Below are 17,706 nucleotides of genomic sequence, written 5' to 3'. Positions count from 1 at the left end.
AAAAGGTCTCAGATTTTACAGAGCAGTAAAGAGGTTGATGCACTGCAGCTCGGTTAGATTTTGTCAGTTTGATAGCTTTTGGATATCTTTTAACACCACCAACAGCGTCGTAAGGGTGGCTTGGATTGCTTTAAATGCTAAGTTGACATTTTTGGGTTCATATCTGCACTCCAGCAGAGCAAGTATCCTTTTCACTCTTAGGTATTCATTTTCCTTGGGCCAGTTCGCCCTCAATAGGAGTGAGGGTTAACAATATCATACAACAAGCACCTTTTTTGGGATAAAGACATGAACAGCGTAAATGTCAGTGCTAATTTCATCACAAAGGGGGCGACTGACTTGATCGTTGTACTCATCACTGGTCAGATATACTGCAGCGGCATACTGTAAGCCTTCCACGAGCTTATCCGCAAGAAACGTTCTTATAAGAATTACTGCGGCAATAGAAAGATCTCCATCTCTGTTCATGAAAATGAATGCCCTTCTGCATTTAGATCTGCAGAAGCTAGTTAATGCTTTACGCTCATGTTCCCCTGGCAAGCAGCTTTTGTATCTCCGCCGGCAGAAGTTGTCGAGTGTTAAAATGTTCCTGCTAAGTGTTTGACCCCCTTAGGGACAACTTAACTAAGTGTCACATTAAGGGCAGAGGGGTGGCTTGCAGATAATTAAAACTGCAGTCTAAAACATAAGAATTTTTCCAAGCACACTGTCAGCAGTCATGGTAACATATACACTTGAGCTTACGTACCAGCCTTGCAGGCCTTTATTAAAATTGAATGCATAAATTAAAGTGACGTGACAGTGGAATTCAAAACACAGCTGAAGCTTATTGTACTGTGAATGTAACAGTAGAAACTGCATTGTAGGCTGAAATTGATTTTATGGTTAACCAGCGGTATTATTCTCCACTTTTTAACAATGCAACGTCTTTTCCTAAATCCACATTTGTTTTCCTATTCATCGCCAGGATTACAAGTCAAAGGGTTAGCCAATAAAATATTTCATGACCTCACCCGATCCTCAACACACACACCAGACTCAGTGAAGTGGTATGAAATCCCCTGCAAATCCGTTAGTGATTAAAAAAAGACTCATCAATACCCCACACGCCCATTCTTTCTTATCCTAACCGCTTTTTGGTTGTAAACCAGCCACGGAGAAAGGTCCTGTGTCAAAACCTTTGTGTCCAAGCTCTTTATGAGACAGGACAGCTAAAGTGTTGAAAGGCAGAGACCTCGAGGACCTTTCCTCGGCCATGCTTTCTTTTTTTTTCAGCTTTTGCTTTTCTTCTTTTGTGACATTCCTGCCAGAAAAAGGGCCCCAGCAGACCAACCTGTCTCACTCTTAAAAGCATGATAATTCCTGTCACTGGGACCTTGGAATACAATACAGTAAGTGGTCTGCCTTATCTTTTTTGCCGCAGGTTTGAATATCATAAAGGATAAACATTTTATATGTATATGAAGTGATATATATATATATATATATATATATATATATATATATATATATATATATATCACTGGGGTTACACAGGACATAAGGCCACCCATTATTAAAAATCACAGGGGGGAAAAAAAACATCCAATATAAGGCATCATATTCCTCCTCTGAGCATGTTTCTGTGATTCTTAACATGTCAGCATCCAGCCGCAGGGATAAACAATCATTCAACTGCAAAATAAGTAATACAATCCATCATTCAGACAGCCTGTGTGAAAATTCAGGATGCGCCACTTCTGTGGTGTTCTGATTTTCAAACTCATCAAGGATCTCATTCAGTGATGCCCAAGAGAAGTCAAAAATATGTCTGATCTTTCAAGATAAAATCGTGTCATATGAAAAGAGATTTAACATAAAGGTTTCAATCTACAGAGCCCGTAGTTTGAATGTGCAAAAACACCTCAAGGTATAGTCACGTTAAACTTCTGTCAAATGAAACTGCACCAAACTTTAAAAAAAAGGATAGATGTCATGGTTCTAATGGGGGTCTGGCAGTGTAATATTTTACAGAAAAATGTGACGGCACATCACTAGAATAATGACTTCTCCATTTCCAAACATAGTACATCCACCAGTCAAAGTTAATCAAGGTTGAACTCTGTCTTCCAAGTCCGCCAAATCCATCCATGACATCACACCAACACAGGAAACCAAGGCTACAACTAAAAATGATTTTCATTATCAAACAACCTGCTGATTTTTTCTTCAACATTTGAATAATTATGTTTATAAAATGTCCAAAAATGGATAAATGGGTATCAGTTTCCCACAACCCACAGTGACGTCTTAAAATGTCTCCAACCAACAGTCCAAAACCCAAAGATATTCCATTTGCCATCATAAAAGACTAAGAACACTGGCAAATATTCACATTTGAGGCTAGACCCATTTTTGCAGAACAAATGGCTTAAAAGACAAACTGATTGTCAAGAAAGTTGCAGATTCATTTTCTGCTGACTGACTAATTGATTAATCATCTAATCATTCCAGCTCTCAAGGAAACACATGCTTGGAATGTGCGGTCGTATGGATTTCAATTGAAACGAATGGGAGAAGGGGTGTAATGTGACCGTATCTTTATCCTTCGAATTGAAGCCACCAATGTTGCAGATTCCATGAGTGAAAGAGGCTACTGAGTGGTTGTCATGGAGACCATCAAGTTTGCTGGAACTGTAATCCACTTTCTACAATGTAACTGTAATTCCTTAACAGGTTTTGTCATCGCCACCTTCAACTGAACAATTTTTCTGACTTTGATCAATAAAAACACTGATTAATAATTTCTCTCATTAGTGTTTATGCGCGTGTGGTTGGTGGGAAGGACATTAAAAAGTAAATCAAAACAGCTGACCCCAAGAGAGACAACTATACAGACATTCAGATGGAGAAAATATAAATCCAACATCTGAAACGCCATCTGAGGAAAACTGTACTTGACTTTGAACATTGAATGCATTTATATGCAGTAGCATGCCAGATCACCACAGGCAAAGCACTTTGGTACATAGACATAAAAAGTTATTTATTCACTCAGTGATTGTGATATACTGCTTTTCAGTCCAAAATCTGTTTCTTATTTGGACACATAGCTGTTAGAGTTGGTTTTAACTTGCTTAGACTACCAGAGGAGGGAGTGTGTGCAGCATTAGGACAGTTCAGTTATTGTCAAATGAACTGTCGGTTCAAAGAAAGTATTAAATTATTTTAAATCCTTAACGTTGTACTTTTATATTAGGCAGACCCACTCTTGTGGTAATGATTATTATAGTAATAAAAAAGAAGATTAAAAACACTAATTGCTAAAGGAAACTGTTCAAATCCATCACAACTTCCTTAAACATGAGCTACATAGCAAAAACGATGTCGTCAATACACAGGAAACGTGCACATGTGACTGACAGATGACTTTTTCAACCGCTACACTTTGAAGAATGGTTATCCAAATTGATACAGCAGTAAAAGCCCTCGCTGTACATAATGAGCCATGAAGCTGTGCCCCACATAAGCTAACCTAATGAAGAAAATTGGAGAGCCCATGTCTATATTCATACTGCGACGACAAATTGGATTCCTCCTGGCTTGCTATCATGTCCGAAAAGGCAAAAAAATCAAATCAAATAAATGGAACTGGCAATGGGAAGAAACGCAAATTCACTTGCTGAAAAAAGCTACACTATATCATCCAAGGGGTGAAAAGGGAACATCACAGAGAGTGGGATTACATCTGAGGAACAATACGAATGACCCAAAGAAGAAACAACATGCTTCCCAGCGAGGGTAACAAATTAACCCATATTAGTATTATACAACACAACAGGAAGAAATATGTGCCAGAACAAAGTGTTGCACTGTAAAACAACATACAAAAGAAAACACTCCACAGACTAAAAGGGGAGTCTGAATCACTCTTTCATGAGGCCTCTAAGTGTTTTAGGGTGATGGGTTCTAGGCTTCTCTGGGGAAGAAAAAAAGATTAAATATTCATTTTAAAGAGCTGAGAGTAGACATTTCCAAAACATTTAACAGCATAAACCGGCAAAAATAACATTATGGTGAAAATACACAAACACTGAGTGGCAAGTTAAGCCATAAATGAATTTTCCTCTGTGACTCAGTCGTATTCGGGGTATTGTTCAGTAATTTACAACAACTGTTTGCTATATTCTCACTGTAAGTCCCTTCCCAACTGGTAAACCTGGTTTGGATGTAACAGAGGGGCTTGTCATTGAAGTTGCAGTTCCTTTATCTGTAAACAGAAAACCATCTAATCCATTGCTAGGGAAATATTACCTCTATTTGAATGCCACCTTTCCTATCAAATCAATGTATTAAATTACATTTGCATATACATAAATCATTCTAAAGCCACTGGCAATCAAAAACACGAGACTAGTGTCTTAAATATTTAAATTAGAAATATACTTTGTTAAACTAATACATTCTGATTCAGATGGGGGACTAGAAACACTAGATCCTGTGCCTGTGGGGTATTATCATGTTTATTTCAACCACCTATCACTGTCTCACTTTGATGACCATTTCCATCAATGAGTCGTACAGTGACTCATGTTCACAACTCTCATCTTCCTACAACGCACTACCAACAGATTCAAAACAATTATTTTATTTTCATACAGTGCCGTCCCATCAGGTATCACATCAGAGGCTTGGTTCAACTGCTGTTATATTAAATATAACCTCAATTATATTCCACGGGGAGCAGCGTTTAGCTGAATCAAAATGGAAGAGACAGGCTGAACACAAAGTGCAGGTTGACATACTGTAAGTCAGAAAGCATCAAATGTCCCCTTGAGTTTCCCCTGGAGGAGGAAGTCAAGGTTTTTACTGTTATTAGCGGAAACTGCAGGTGTGTGTATGTGTGTGTGTGTTGAATATGTGTGTGTGTGTGTGTGTCATCCGCTTGAGGGCACTTCCACAAATGCAGATTATATGACAGATGGTACTGCAGCCCAGGACATAATGAATGTAATTGTCAAATACAATACAACCGACAATTATGTTAATGATATTCTGAAATAAGGGGGGAAAAAAAAACCAATACAACACTGAAGATAGTCACACACCTGAATCACAGATGAATCACAAGTGGCTGAAAAGCATCTCTGAATGATTGTCTCACCTCTTACAAACAAGTGATCCACTGCAGAAAGGGGAGAAAACTAACTCGTCACCCTATTAAAAAAAAAAAAATCCACATCTGTTGTAATTATTCAAGAGAAAATTCAAAACTACAGTAGGTCAGACCACATTCCAAACGATGAATTGGAAATGAAGGTGCATCTTTGTGCAGTGATGAGAAAACTACAGATCCGATTCAGAGTGATGGGCTTAGTTACCTTTTCCACTTTGATTTTGATGTTGAAAGACAGTTTGCTGTCCTTACATCAAAGCATTCGGTACAGTGGCCCCTTCAACTCTGCGCTCATTCTCTCTCAGACACAGGAAGCCTGTCTTTCTCTGCATATAGGCAACCATACAAGACATATGCAGCCTTTTCACCATTCCTTCTTTCTTTTTTTTTATTTTTATTTCACTGCAACTGATTTTTTTTTTTTTTGCAAAAAGATCCAATAGTGACACTTTGGGGAAAAAATGCAAATGAGTCAACTGACTGAAAGGGGAATGTTTTAGCTAAATATATGTGAAATGTCTCCATAGATACCGATAACTTGCACATTTTATACCGCACACATAGTCTACCTATTGTGAAAAATGCAGTTGCACCAAAGCATCTATCCTCACACTCCCAGTACATTTTGAACAACATCCTGCAACAGTAAACACAGGCCTGCATTCTTGATTCAAGCACCTTTGAAAGACACACAATTTAGCCTTTGTGGTCAGCTACTGTCTGTCAGCCTTTTTTTCACCCCTCCATATTTATAATTTATTTACATTGAACTTGCTAGGGTTAGGAAAAACTAAAACACTCCATGACTTCAGAATGCAAAAAAAAAAAAAACTTCATTCATCCAATATATGCGCACGATTTTAAACTTCTATTAGAGCAGTGCACATTATTTAAGCAGCATGTGAATGTTAAAATAAAAAAAAACATCTTTCACTTACTCAACAATTCCCCGGATACATGAGGTCATAATAATAATCCATCCCTCTAACAGAGCGGATTAATTAGTCCAAAAGGAAATTAAAAAAAAATCATATTGGCTATCAATATGTTGCGCGTTGATCGACGCTGATTACACCTGAACGCATCAACAGCACAGTCAAAGTAATTAAGAGTGGAGTGCATGCCAAGACAGACATTACAGAGCACATCAACAGTACTGCAGGGATTCTTTCATGGGCATTATTATCGCCCCTGAGCTGAATCTGCAGATAATTTGTGGATATGCGCACAAACAAGAGAAGGAGGGGGACGACGACAATGTATTTTTTTTTTTGTTGTTGTTGTTGAGGAACGTCACACTTACCGCGTATTTAGAAACGACTGGTGAAAAGCAGGTATAGCTCACGTCCTTCCATTCAAAGTATTAGCGATCATTTCTCTCACAAGTGTCTCTCAGCCCGTTGGGTACCGTCCTTTACGCACTGTGTGTGTGTGTGTGTGTATGTATGTGTGTGAGTGTGTGTGTGAGGAACGGACTTGATGGGGGGGAAAAAAAGGGGGTCGAGGACAGGAGAACAACGAATCCAAAATAGTTGCCTCCTGTCGCTCCGCTTCCCTTCCAATATCCGCGTAAAAATCGCCTCAATCTAATCTGCGGTGCGTCCACAATCCCCGAGTCCCCGGTGATGACAGGAGAAACAGCAGCTTCCCAGCGTTGTATCCACGGTACTGTCCCTTACATCCCTTTATGGCACAAGGCGTCCTTCTGTGCGGGGGCTACATCACGTCCCATACAACTGAAAGGCGAAACGCCAACAGCTCCTCACCACTCACGCACGCAAACAAGAGTAAAAAAAAAAAAGATTATCCAGAAGAATTTGGAAAAAGGAGAGGTGGTGGTAGGGGGGGTTCTTGTGAGAAAAGCTCCGCAGGGGGAGAAGAATCTAAGTTGTTTTGGTCCAGAAACTGAGCTCTCTGCGACTATGACAAACCAATTGTACGCACTGGCTGGGAGTAATTCTGTATGGAGACAGAGGGGTTTGGAGAGCCAGTGAAAGGTGAGAGGAAAAACTCGGATGTGGATTGCCGCTCTCGCCATATACTCGGGCTCCACCTAGCAGCAAACACTAGATAACATGCTAGAAACCAAAGCCTCTCTACCTACAGTATTTCTCGCCTGAGGCTGGCGAGGAGACCTATGTTATATTGCATTCTGTCTGTGCGCATGTGACTGCAATATTTATGCGAAATCCACTGCCTCCTTCTCCAAAGAGTCAATGCTTCTTGGAAATGCAGCTGATATTAAGTAACTGTGTCCACCACAACAGTCATGTATTTGATGAAGGAAATGCAAGTTGAATTTTTTTTTTTTAGTTCATGACTTAAAATGCCAAACATTCCAGGTAAAAATGTAAGGGATGCTGTTTTAGAAATAAAAAAAAATTGCAGATGTAGAATTTATTCAACACTCTCTTGAGGGGTGGGGGGTGTTCATGGTCTGTTTTCTTGGTGGAAGCCTATTATTCAAGCAGATCAATGTTGAAACTTCATGTTTTTATCCCGTTGCATCAACCGTAGTTCATACTGTTCCTTTGGCAGTATTTTCAGCAGTTGTGAAACATCAGTTTAAAATGGCTTCACAAAATCAAACCCAAGTATGAAAGCTAAATCTTCAGATACCAACATCATTTGACTGAAATTGAATGATCAAAAAAAACCCACAAAAATCTTTAATGTTCTAATGACCTTTGAACGCTGCTGCTGCAGCAGCTGCACCACATCTCCATCTGGAACCAGCCAGACTTCAACCTCTCAATCATTCTATAGCCAATTAATCACTTTAATAATCCTAATTACAATCAAACAATAACAAGTAATCATCTAATCACTCACCCAGTGCTATACTAATGAGCCCATGCGAACACAGACCTGCGGCCCATTTTTGCACTGTGTTTCCTGTCTGAGAAACACCTTGAACTCCAGAACACCCCCATGAAAAATAATGGCTGGCTCTGTTTGAAAAGATGCAGCGTTATCTCCGCCTGGCACTGCTTTCCATGCACCCCCGATGCAAATGGATTTCTCCAGGTAGAGCATTGACCAAAGCAGCCTGCGATTACCACTTGCATAAACCAGGTAGCTTCAAAGCTACGCCATAAGTGCCATGCAATATACCGCCGCCGTCTCGACTACATAAAATGTACAGGAACTACCAAATAACAGTTTTTACATTAGCAGTAACATGAATACTACACCGATGCTGGAGATACAGATGCCTGCAGACTAGTAGAATACTAGTCAGCTGCGGATCAGTTCCTTTTTATCTTATGAATAACACACTCTTCATGATTGAAGTATAAACAGCTTTGCGCTTCCTCCACTGAAACGGAAAAGCATTTCAAAAACATGTAAATGAAGGCAAGTTAGACCCTGCTATAGTTTTATAGCAGAAAAAGACAGAAAATCATTAAAGTGTTAGGAAACATCCCTGAACTGCATGAATACAGCAGTTTCCTTTTTCAAAAGCTGAACTGAACTAAAAGTCCAAATCAAAAATCCCAATAAAGAATTCATGTTATTCTTGTGATTATTAAGCTCCATCATTACTTGTCAGTGTGAGGAACTCTTATTAAAAGTTGTAATACAAAGAAAAAGATATGATCAGACAATAGTCTGAGCTTCTCAATGTCTGTGTGAAATCAGACATTTCAACATTAAAAAAATACCCGTATACTATTATTATCAGTCTCCCATTTACAGTAAATGGATCAGCAAAAGGATTTGTTTCTTATTTCATGCCGAAAAAGATTTCATGCAAATTCTACACTAAGGGTCCTCAAGACAGAGATAACACTACTTCCGTCACACAAATACCTTTCATTTTGAGCCGAGTGTCCTTTTAGGAATTTAAAAATTACATTCATAGTCATATGCCTCTGACAAATTGCAAAGGCAGAGTGAGTTCATTTTCAATTTGAGATGAAGTGTTTTACAAAATCAAATTCAACACCCACACGCTCTCATGCTGATACAAATATCATCACTTAAATTTTGATTATAAACAGGGAAAAAAATGCTTTTTTTAAACAAAGCAATAAAGTGTTTTCCATAAATTGGACACTCAGTTGATTTACAAGTTTAAAGCTGTTATAATCAATATTTTTATATCAAGATTTTATCAAATCTCCAGGAGATGAATAAACAGAAAATGTTGTTTTCTGCCACAGCCGGCAGTTTTATTCATTGAAAAAGCATCTAACTGACTGTACTCTACCTGCCCAGCACCAAACAGCAGGCAGACACAGCTAGAGACTAGCTGATGGATACAGTGCAGCATTTAGCAGCTAAAGGGCCAGATATTTCCTTCAGGAGTCTGTGAAGATGAAAAACATAGCTACAAGGGGAGTAAATTATTGAACTTACATTCACTAAAGGTGGTCAGAAACATGACTCCAAATGAACATTGCTCTATATCTGCTGGATGTGGGAAACTTTTTGCTAACAAATGTGGCATATCAACTTAAAAAGTGATATTTTCTCAGTTTTGTGTTTGCAGCTTGTTTCTGCTGCCCCCAAGTGTCCAAAAAGTCAGTTACTGCAGGTTAAAAAATCCATTAAGCATCAATAGAATAACATAATTCATACAGTAGATTTATTATCCACTGTGAGGACGGCAAAGGTCATGGATAATATATATTTAATATTAGTTATAATGTAAAAACTGAATTATAAATTTGAATATCTGCTTGTTAAATATTTGATTACTATTCTTATCTCTGTAAACATCTGTATAGCAGCATGTTGCATCAGCAGTTTGGATTGTCTGGCACTCATTCAGTATCAAAGCTAGTACACTGATACCAAAATGGGATTTCTTATAAGCACTTGTGTCTTACCAGGTGCGATGGAAGACGAAATATATATCAATCAAAAGCCAAACCCAAAAGACGCACCGTTGGGCTTTAACTACTGTGTGTTGTGTCCATAAAGTTAAATTATAATGTTCTGGTTTCACACAAACACAAAAGTGTTTCCTCTTAATAGAGGAAACTGAGGGAAAAAAGGAGACAATCTGCATATGACAGGCTGAAAATATCCAGTTCTTTTTTTTTTTTTCTTTTGTTGTTGTTTATATTTGTAATTGTATCTACATGTGCCACAAGCAAACAGTATATATGAAATATTAATGGATAAAATCTGCAGAAAGAGGGGGAAAAACCTAACAAACATAGTTTCCGAGCCAAGTCATTTGTATAACAACGGGCTCATTTCAATGTCTATTTCCTTGTAAACACCAACATTTGAGGTTTATGGCAATATGTAGAATTGTGTGTGTGTGTGACATGCTAATGCTAAATTTCCAGCTGCCAACAATGGATTTACTAAATACAGAGAGCTAAGCACCTGAGACACAGTCATAATTGAACACCATAAAGTGATGCACGGCACTATAAAACCTCTGTACAGCTACTCACCATGCTGTTATAAGAAACTCCTGCCAAACATAAAGCTGTTCAGGAAAATTAAGGCTTATGGGGACAGTTGTTGTGCAAAGTGAATCCAATAATGTAGAAGCCATTTTCCCTGTTTATCCATGCTAGCAAGCCTAGGAATTATCATCTCCACAGTGCTGACACTTACATTATGCAGCAGTGCTTAAAGTGCTTAGACAACTAAACACTCTTCTTCAGCTATTTGTGGGGAACTGTGAGGATGTGCACTTGGTTTAGCGAGTTTCAGTGGCACTAGGACTAAAAATTGATCGGTTTTACGAAAATGATTCATATGATTCGATTAGATTTAGGCACATTTGGTTAAAGATAGAAAGCGATCGCAGTTATGGTTGAAAGAACTACTTGATTAAGGTTAGGGAAAGAACATGACCGTCACAGTCATGGTGAATAGAAAAACAAAAAAAGTGGGCTGTGGGTAGGAAACCAGAAACAAACTGCGGTCTTATCTTTCCACAGCTGTTTTTGACCCATTCATCCACCCAAACCTCCTCCGTAAAAGGGTTTTGTGGTGCCGATAACGTCATCACACTACATCCGCCTTTGTTCCAGACAGACAAGAGTCATAACTCACACAGACTATTACTGGGTTGGATCTTTGTCAGGTCAGAAAAGAAAAAAAGAAAAAAAATTGGCCTGACAAAGATCCAAATTGGATCAAAACATCCATTTGAATTAAAATGAAAGTTGTGGCTTTGGATTAAGTGTGCAGGTGTTGATCTACAGCACTTTACATTATTAAACCTATTTCAAGGGCTGCTTAATGTGACTTATATTTAACTTAAGTGCGTGCCGGCACATGACTACCCCGCAGTCAGTAGACACGACATGCCTGCCTACGTCGTACATTACATCAGCTGCAATAAAGTTCACCAAGCAACACCTACATTTCTTTCACCCACTGCAGCACAAACAAGGGACTAGTCACATTCTCAGCAAACATTATTATTTTAAATCTCCTACATATTTAAAAAAAAGAATAAACCTACATTGTAGAATCAGTTTACTTAGAATTAAGACACAAAGATGGAATCACTTAAGTAAGTCCAGCAGCCAATACTGTAACGAGTCAATGTACATAATGCAGTTCAACAGGCTTGTGGTGTTTGTTTGGATTTGTGTGTGTGTGTGTCTTTTTGTTTGTTTGTTTGTTTGTTTTTTAATGAGGCAAAAATTGCTCTTTGACTTTTTAAACTCATTCATATCATGACTCTGACAAATTGGAGTCAGCCCTAACAGACATTTTTGAATAATTCAAATCAGAATATCGGCTGCCATCCGCTTCAGATTAATTTGCGTCCTAATGCATACGGGTATAATGATTTCAACATAGACAAACAAAAAAAAAAAAAAAGAGTGTATAACTCAATGTACTGAAATTAAAATCCGGATCAATGAATCTCTGTATTCTACTGGATGAGCAAGAGAAAGCGTGTATGTGTCTGCAGTGAGGGTGTGTAGGAGTGAGGCTAGCTACACACACACACACACACACCTACTATAGGCAAAGGTTGTGTGTGGAAAAGAACTCACTGTGCAGTTACTGTCACTGGGTGTGTTTCTTTCTTTCTCTTTCTGAGTTTTTTCCCCATATTTTAAGACTTTGTGAAACATGGTTTCTAAAGCTTTGTGCTAGGTTAAGTTGCACATACAGTATATTGTCACATTCTTTATAAAATATTACTGAAGTCAACAAGATTTGATTCAGCTAATTCTGCTAAAATAAAAATAGATATAAAATAGATATATCTAAATACCACGACAATATGAGTTCTACAAATAATCAGGAGTACACCTACAGTATATGTGTGTGTTCCTTGAGATTTGCGTTTGACCTTTGCTGTGTTTAAACCCCCACACGACTGAAAAATCACTGCAGCAAAAAACACAGCAGCACGTATACAGAGACGCCACAAAGGAAAAAAACAGAGCTTTGTGCTAAAAAAAGAGACGTCTTCAACCCACATGTCAGTGTTTCAGAACAGTTCCTGCTTGCTGCGCTTGCTTTTTGCACAACATGCAAAATTTGCACAAAAGTTTACTATATAAGTTTATCTTAACGGTGCTACTACTGGCATTCATGTTATTTAAAGCTGTAGGTATGTTCAGGAGGAAGGAAATCAAACCTACAGATATTCTAACAGGCACAAAGGATGATACACGTCCTACTTCTCCTGTTTCAGAGTTATTATTGGTCGGATGGATTTCCACACATTTCACTTTGTAATAAGATCATTGGAAAGCTAAATGAGTGGTGCTATTACTGTTGCTGTGATTCCGAGATGTTACACAGCTCACGTTTCACCAATACAAAGACCGGAACACATAATATTTTCTATTATTTGTAAATTGTATTAAGTAGAGAGACACTCATTACCTTTAGAGAACCTGAAGTGTTCACTGCAGTCAAATATGATGATGCAATCAGGAACAGTCTAAAAGGAAAAAAAAAACAGAAAAATGTCAATTTAGCAACCTCAACTTAATTATGTTATGACTTTAGTATATCTATTAAAGGTGCACCAATAAATATTTTTATATTAACAATGGACCAAATGATTATGTGTAATGGCAAAGGGGTCACACGTATTGACGAACCTACAGGTAATTGTCACTCAACTCTGCAGTTGCTCTCAGCTCTGCGGGGAGTTCTTTTAGCTCATTGTTTTGGTTTTACAGCCTGCAAATTTATTGTTTTGGTTGACTCTCACAGCTCTCATTAACCCTGTTTCCAGCACTAGCAGGCAGCTGTTTCTGGCAAAAGAGTTTGGATCGACCCACTGTATATATTACCTACGTTACCCGAACAGAAGACAGACAAAGTTAGTGGCTAGCTTGTCAACATAGTGGAGCATTTAGCAGTTAAGGTGGCCAGATAAATGAATAACAAATGAATGCTAATGTTGCTTCATGTCTGCTATATGTGTTGTGTTATAATTCTTTGCTACCACATTTGCCATAACAACCTTGTAAACTGATAATATGTCAATAACAGCTTGTGGCCTAAAACTTTACAGCTTCAACCATAATCATGACATGTCCTGAAAGTTAGCCAGCTGGTTCTAGTTCTCTAACCTTTGGTGCCATGCACAGAGATTAAAAGTAGCTAACTTAATGTCCATTATGAAAATTCTGTCTGATCTAGCAACATAATCTGGAAGCCTTTACACTTTCCTAAAAACCTATTTTGCTAATACAAAAATGTTACACAGAAAACTAATCTGAATGAGATACAATTGCCAAGTTATATATTATCAGCAAGGAAATTAAGTCTAAGATCTTGTAATTTGGTCCCTGACAAAGTCTTATATGTTTGATTTTTATGAACGTATTGTAATTTTGTAAATAAACTAAAGAAACCAAAACAAAAAGACAGTGATAGCTGATGAAATACCATACTATAATTAGTGACATCTCCATCTCAACACATTTAGACAACTCTCTGACACACTCAACAAAAAACAAACATGCACAAAGATAGCGTTTACTGCAGTGCTGTGGTACACGATTGCATTAATTTTTGTGTCCTTATCAACTCTAAATTCAACCGGCTGTCTAGAAATCCTGGTTGCCCAACAGCATGTAGGTGGTCATGTGTAACGCTATATTCTATCAGTCAACAAGCAGACAGTTTTAAGAGAGAATCTTGACAAGATGCTTGTTTTTTTCCCCCACCCTGTCACACATACACCATCACTTCCTCAGCAATTAAAAGCATTTTCACAAACAACACCACGTTATTTATCATCGTGTCAGGCATCCACCACTCTGCGTCTTTCTCTCTCAAGTTTGGTGTGAAAAGGACAGAAAATGTTGGAAAGGGAACAGATACAGTACACGTTAAATTTACATGTCACCTATATTACAGTAACTTTGGCTAAATAACAGTCAAATGCATGTGGCCATAAGCTTTCTTCATGAAAAATGTAACTTCTGTTTTCTGGATACAATACAGGCCTCAAAGTGTTGTCATCACGTAAGTTCAGAGTTAGATAAACATTTAGTTCTACCACTGTGTAAAAGTTGTGTAAATGTAATTACTAGTCATATTTTGTATTTTCATGCATCAAGGATTCAGAAGCCAAACTGTATTAAGGGCTGACCTACCATCATAAAGCGCATTGTAATGGATGATATAAGAAATACATCAAATCTAATGTCCTGTCATCGCTCATTTTAAATGTGTGCACAACTCGGTATATGTGACTATCCTCTGTCAGTAATGTGCATAGCATGATTGATGGACGTGTTCAGGGTGTTTTTATGTATCATGGCTCATGGGCTTGTGTTTTGTGTGCCTATACATAATTATTGTGCCTGGATTCAGTGTCAGATAAATGTCTGTGCGGTGTTGCTAATGGACCTCCTGACTGTGCATTCAGCTCAGCAGCTTCTCTCATCATTCCTGCCGTACATTAAATCTGAGTATCCCCTCTGTCTGTCAGACTTAATTGCCATTCCTGATCACACACCTCTCTGAGGCAGGTTTCTCTTGTACAAGATTTCAGAAGCTATTTGATGTAAAAATAAAAAAATAAAACACCCTCCTACAGCGATCTCTCCAGGCTATGACAAGAAAAACCAAGAACGTTTCCAAAATTCCTCAGTAAATAGTGAGTTTATTTATTTATTTAACTTTGTAAGTATTAGAGTAGGCAATAGCCTAATTAAATCTCTCCTTCCCTCCCTTCCTGAAGCTGTCCGTGGTTCATACTGTTTTTTTTGACTGATGTATCGTCCCCCACCTCACCTCACAACAACAGACTCCCCCGAAACCTGCGGCGTAAACTGAATACTGATATTAACATTGCCACAATACCTAGGGACGGCAATGTTGATGGTTCAGTCCACCACTTTGGTCCAGACTTGAATACAAAGCATAACAACAGCTGTGGACCAAAGAAAGATGGCAGCAGGAAGCACTGTCACCTTGTTTGTTTTGTATGATGTAAGACAAATATGAACGTAATGCTTAATTGAAGTATGAAAACATAAAATAATGTACACTAAGATTAATGCTTGCATTAAAGACTGAGCAGACATTTCATTTATCATATTTTTCCCAACTTCATCAGGCACATCTATTATCCCCACTGCTGCTCACCTCTGCTTTGACTCAGGGTGCATTCAAAAGCCCTTGATATTGTGTGGCATTCTGAGTGCTACAAAATACAACCAAGAGTAGTCTGAATGTAAGCTTATATTGTGGGGACATGACTCCGTTAACTGCTCTCAAATCTCTTTCAAGTGATGTAGGTTGTAATTTCCTTGAAGTGTGAAGTTACAGAAACCAGGGCTGAACGATAAATCATATTTTCATCGTTTCATCATTGCGATACAAACATGCAATATGAACATGCACGTGCAATATGAACATGCACGATAAACTTATCGCATAAGACTGCCTGAAATGCAATGAATAAGAAAAATCGTTTTATTTTCACGTACCATGCAGGCGGAAGAGTGCTCTACTGTGTTAGTATTAATGTTATGTCTCCAACAGAACGTGCATAGGGTTTTTGAGGTGAAACAGACTTATTGTCTTCAACTAAGAGTTGGTTTAAGTTGTTTAAGTGCTGCAGTGTGTGTTAGTCAGCCGGTCTTGTTTGTTACTGCTGATTGCTGCTCCGCTCCGCTAACATTAGTCTCTGGGTGACTGCGTAGAAAGTATTCATAATGTCCTTCATGTTCCTCTCACAAAGGTAATTATTTAGTCATTAAATCAAAAAATGCTTGCAACCGCTGCCTTTTTTGAAGATGAACTCTAGCGTGTGTGCGCTGTAGACTGTCCGGGTGCTGCACTGCTCTCACAGTGGAGTTAAGCCTTTTCTGTTCCATCAACATCATGTTATTAACTAACATTTAGAAAATCGATTTTTGACATTTGTGAAATGAAACCTGCCGTGGGGGGTAGATATTTTTTTTCCTGATTTTATCTAATTTTCCCTTGATTTAGTGGCCCTGCTCTGTTTCAATTTTCCCCTTTATGCTATAGATCTCTGCACCTTGATGATTGCAATGGGAGACAGTACAGTTATTTTTAATTGCTGTGTTTAATTCATGTGTATTTAATCATTTAAATTGTTTTCCCCCAGATATATTTTTATTTCAATACTATATGGTAAGAGATGTATTTTGTTGATTTTAGACGAAATTATTTTAAAGGGAGCAGGGGAAATTAAACTTTAATTTCTTATAGTTATGGTGTCTTATTTAAATTAATGCTCTCTTGAGTTGGTTGGGTATTCATGTGCAATTTGTTCAATAAAAGCACATTTGAAATAATTTATTTCATTTCTTTATTCAGTAGACATAGGCTATTCAATGTTTGGAGACTATTAAAGCAAAAAGACATAGGAACTGTATAGCTAATATACACACACACTTCAATATTTGTTTATTTATCGCAAGTCATATCATCATGGTAATATTGAACAATGTCATCACACATCACAGATTTTCCTCATATCGTGCAGCCCTAACAGAAACTTGAAAAGAAGATGGAGGAAATAAATTGTCCGTAATGAGCCACAATAGCAGGTTAGCAATCAGCGACCTGTACCAAGCAACCTCAGAGCTGCCAACTCTCAGGCACTGAAGGAAATTGATGCTAATCACATTCAATCACACCTCAGCTTTGATTCCTCACACTTCAAAAGTTTAAAATGCAAATATGCATTTATCACAGTCAAAATGTGTTCTTTTTCTCATCTTGTCATCACTGTTCAGCATTTCTTTAATTTGTTACCATGTTATCGACCTAATGCATGACACGGAAGAGAGAACCATTCTTGGTCTTGCACATAGGACTACTTAATCATTACATTTATAAATGTATTACAGAAATGATTGTTAAAAATATGGAAAATTTTATATAGGACCTTTGTTTTGCAAACTCAGCTCTCATAGTTATGTATTACATAAGTACAGTGCTGCATGAGTGCTAAATACAAAGAAAACAAAAGGTTACAGTTCAGTAGTTATAAAAGAATGTGTAGAATTGATTTTATTTTTATGTCTGGTTTGGCATGACTTTTGGTGTGCACACTCATCATCCCAAGAGACAGAAGTTGATTGATTTTGATGGCCTTATGACCTCCT

General features: G+C 37.9%; 1 protein-coding gene across 16 annotated transcripts in view; it reads right to left on the bottom strand.

Moving 5' to 3' along the window:
- Positions 1-17,706, bottom strand: part of LOC121888982 (adhesion G protein-coupled receptor L3-like) — a 244,565-nt gene that overhangs the window by 210,585 nt on the left and 16,274 nt on the right. For 7 of the 16 annotated variants that reach the window (XM_042400645.1, XM_042400641.1, XM_042400650.1 and 4 more), the window contains exon 1: positions 6,459-7,126. The gene's annotated coding sequence lies outside the window, so the exon portion shown is untranslated. Of the gene's footprint in view, positions 1-6,458; positions 7,127-12,982; positions 13,041-17,706 lie in introns of those variants that run through there. The other 9 variants (XM_042400651.1, XM_042400652.1, XM_042400653.1 and 6 more) reach the window with 2 other exon arrangements.

This window comes from Thunnus maccoyii, chromosome 22 (assembly GCF_910596095.1).
Source record: "Thunnus maccoyii chromosome 22, fThuMac1.1, whole genome shotgun sequence".
In the NCBI taxonomy this organism is placed as follows: Eukaryota; Metazoa; Chordata; class Actinopteri; order Scombriformes; family Scombridae; genus Thunnus; species Thunnus maccoyii.
This window is presented reverse-complemented; position numbering and strand designations above follow the sequence as displayed.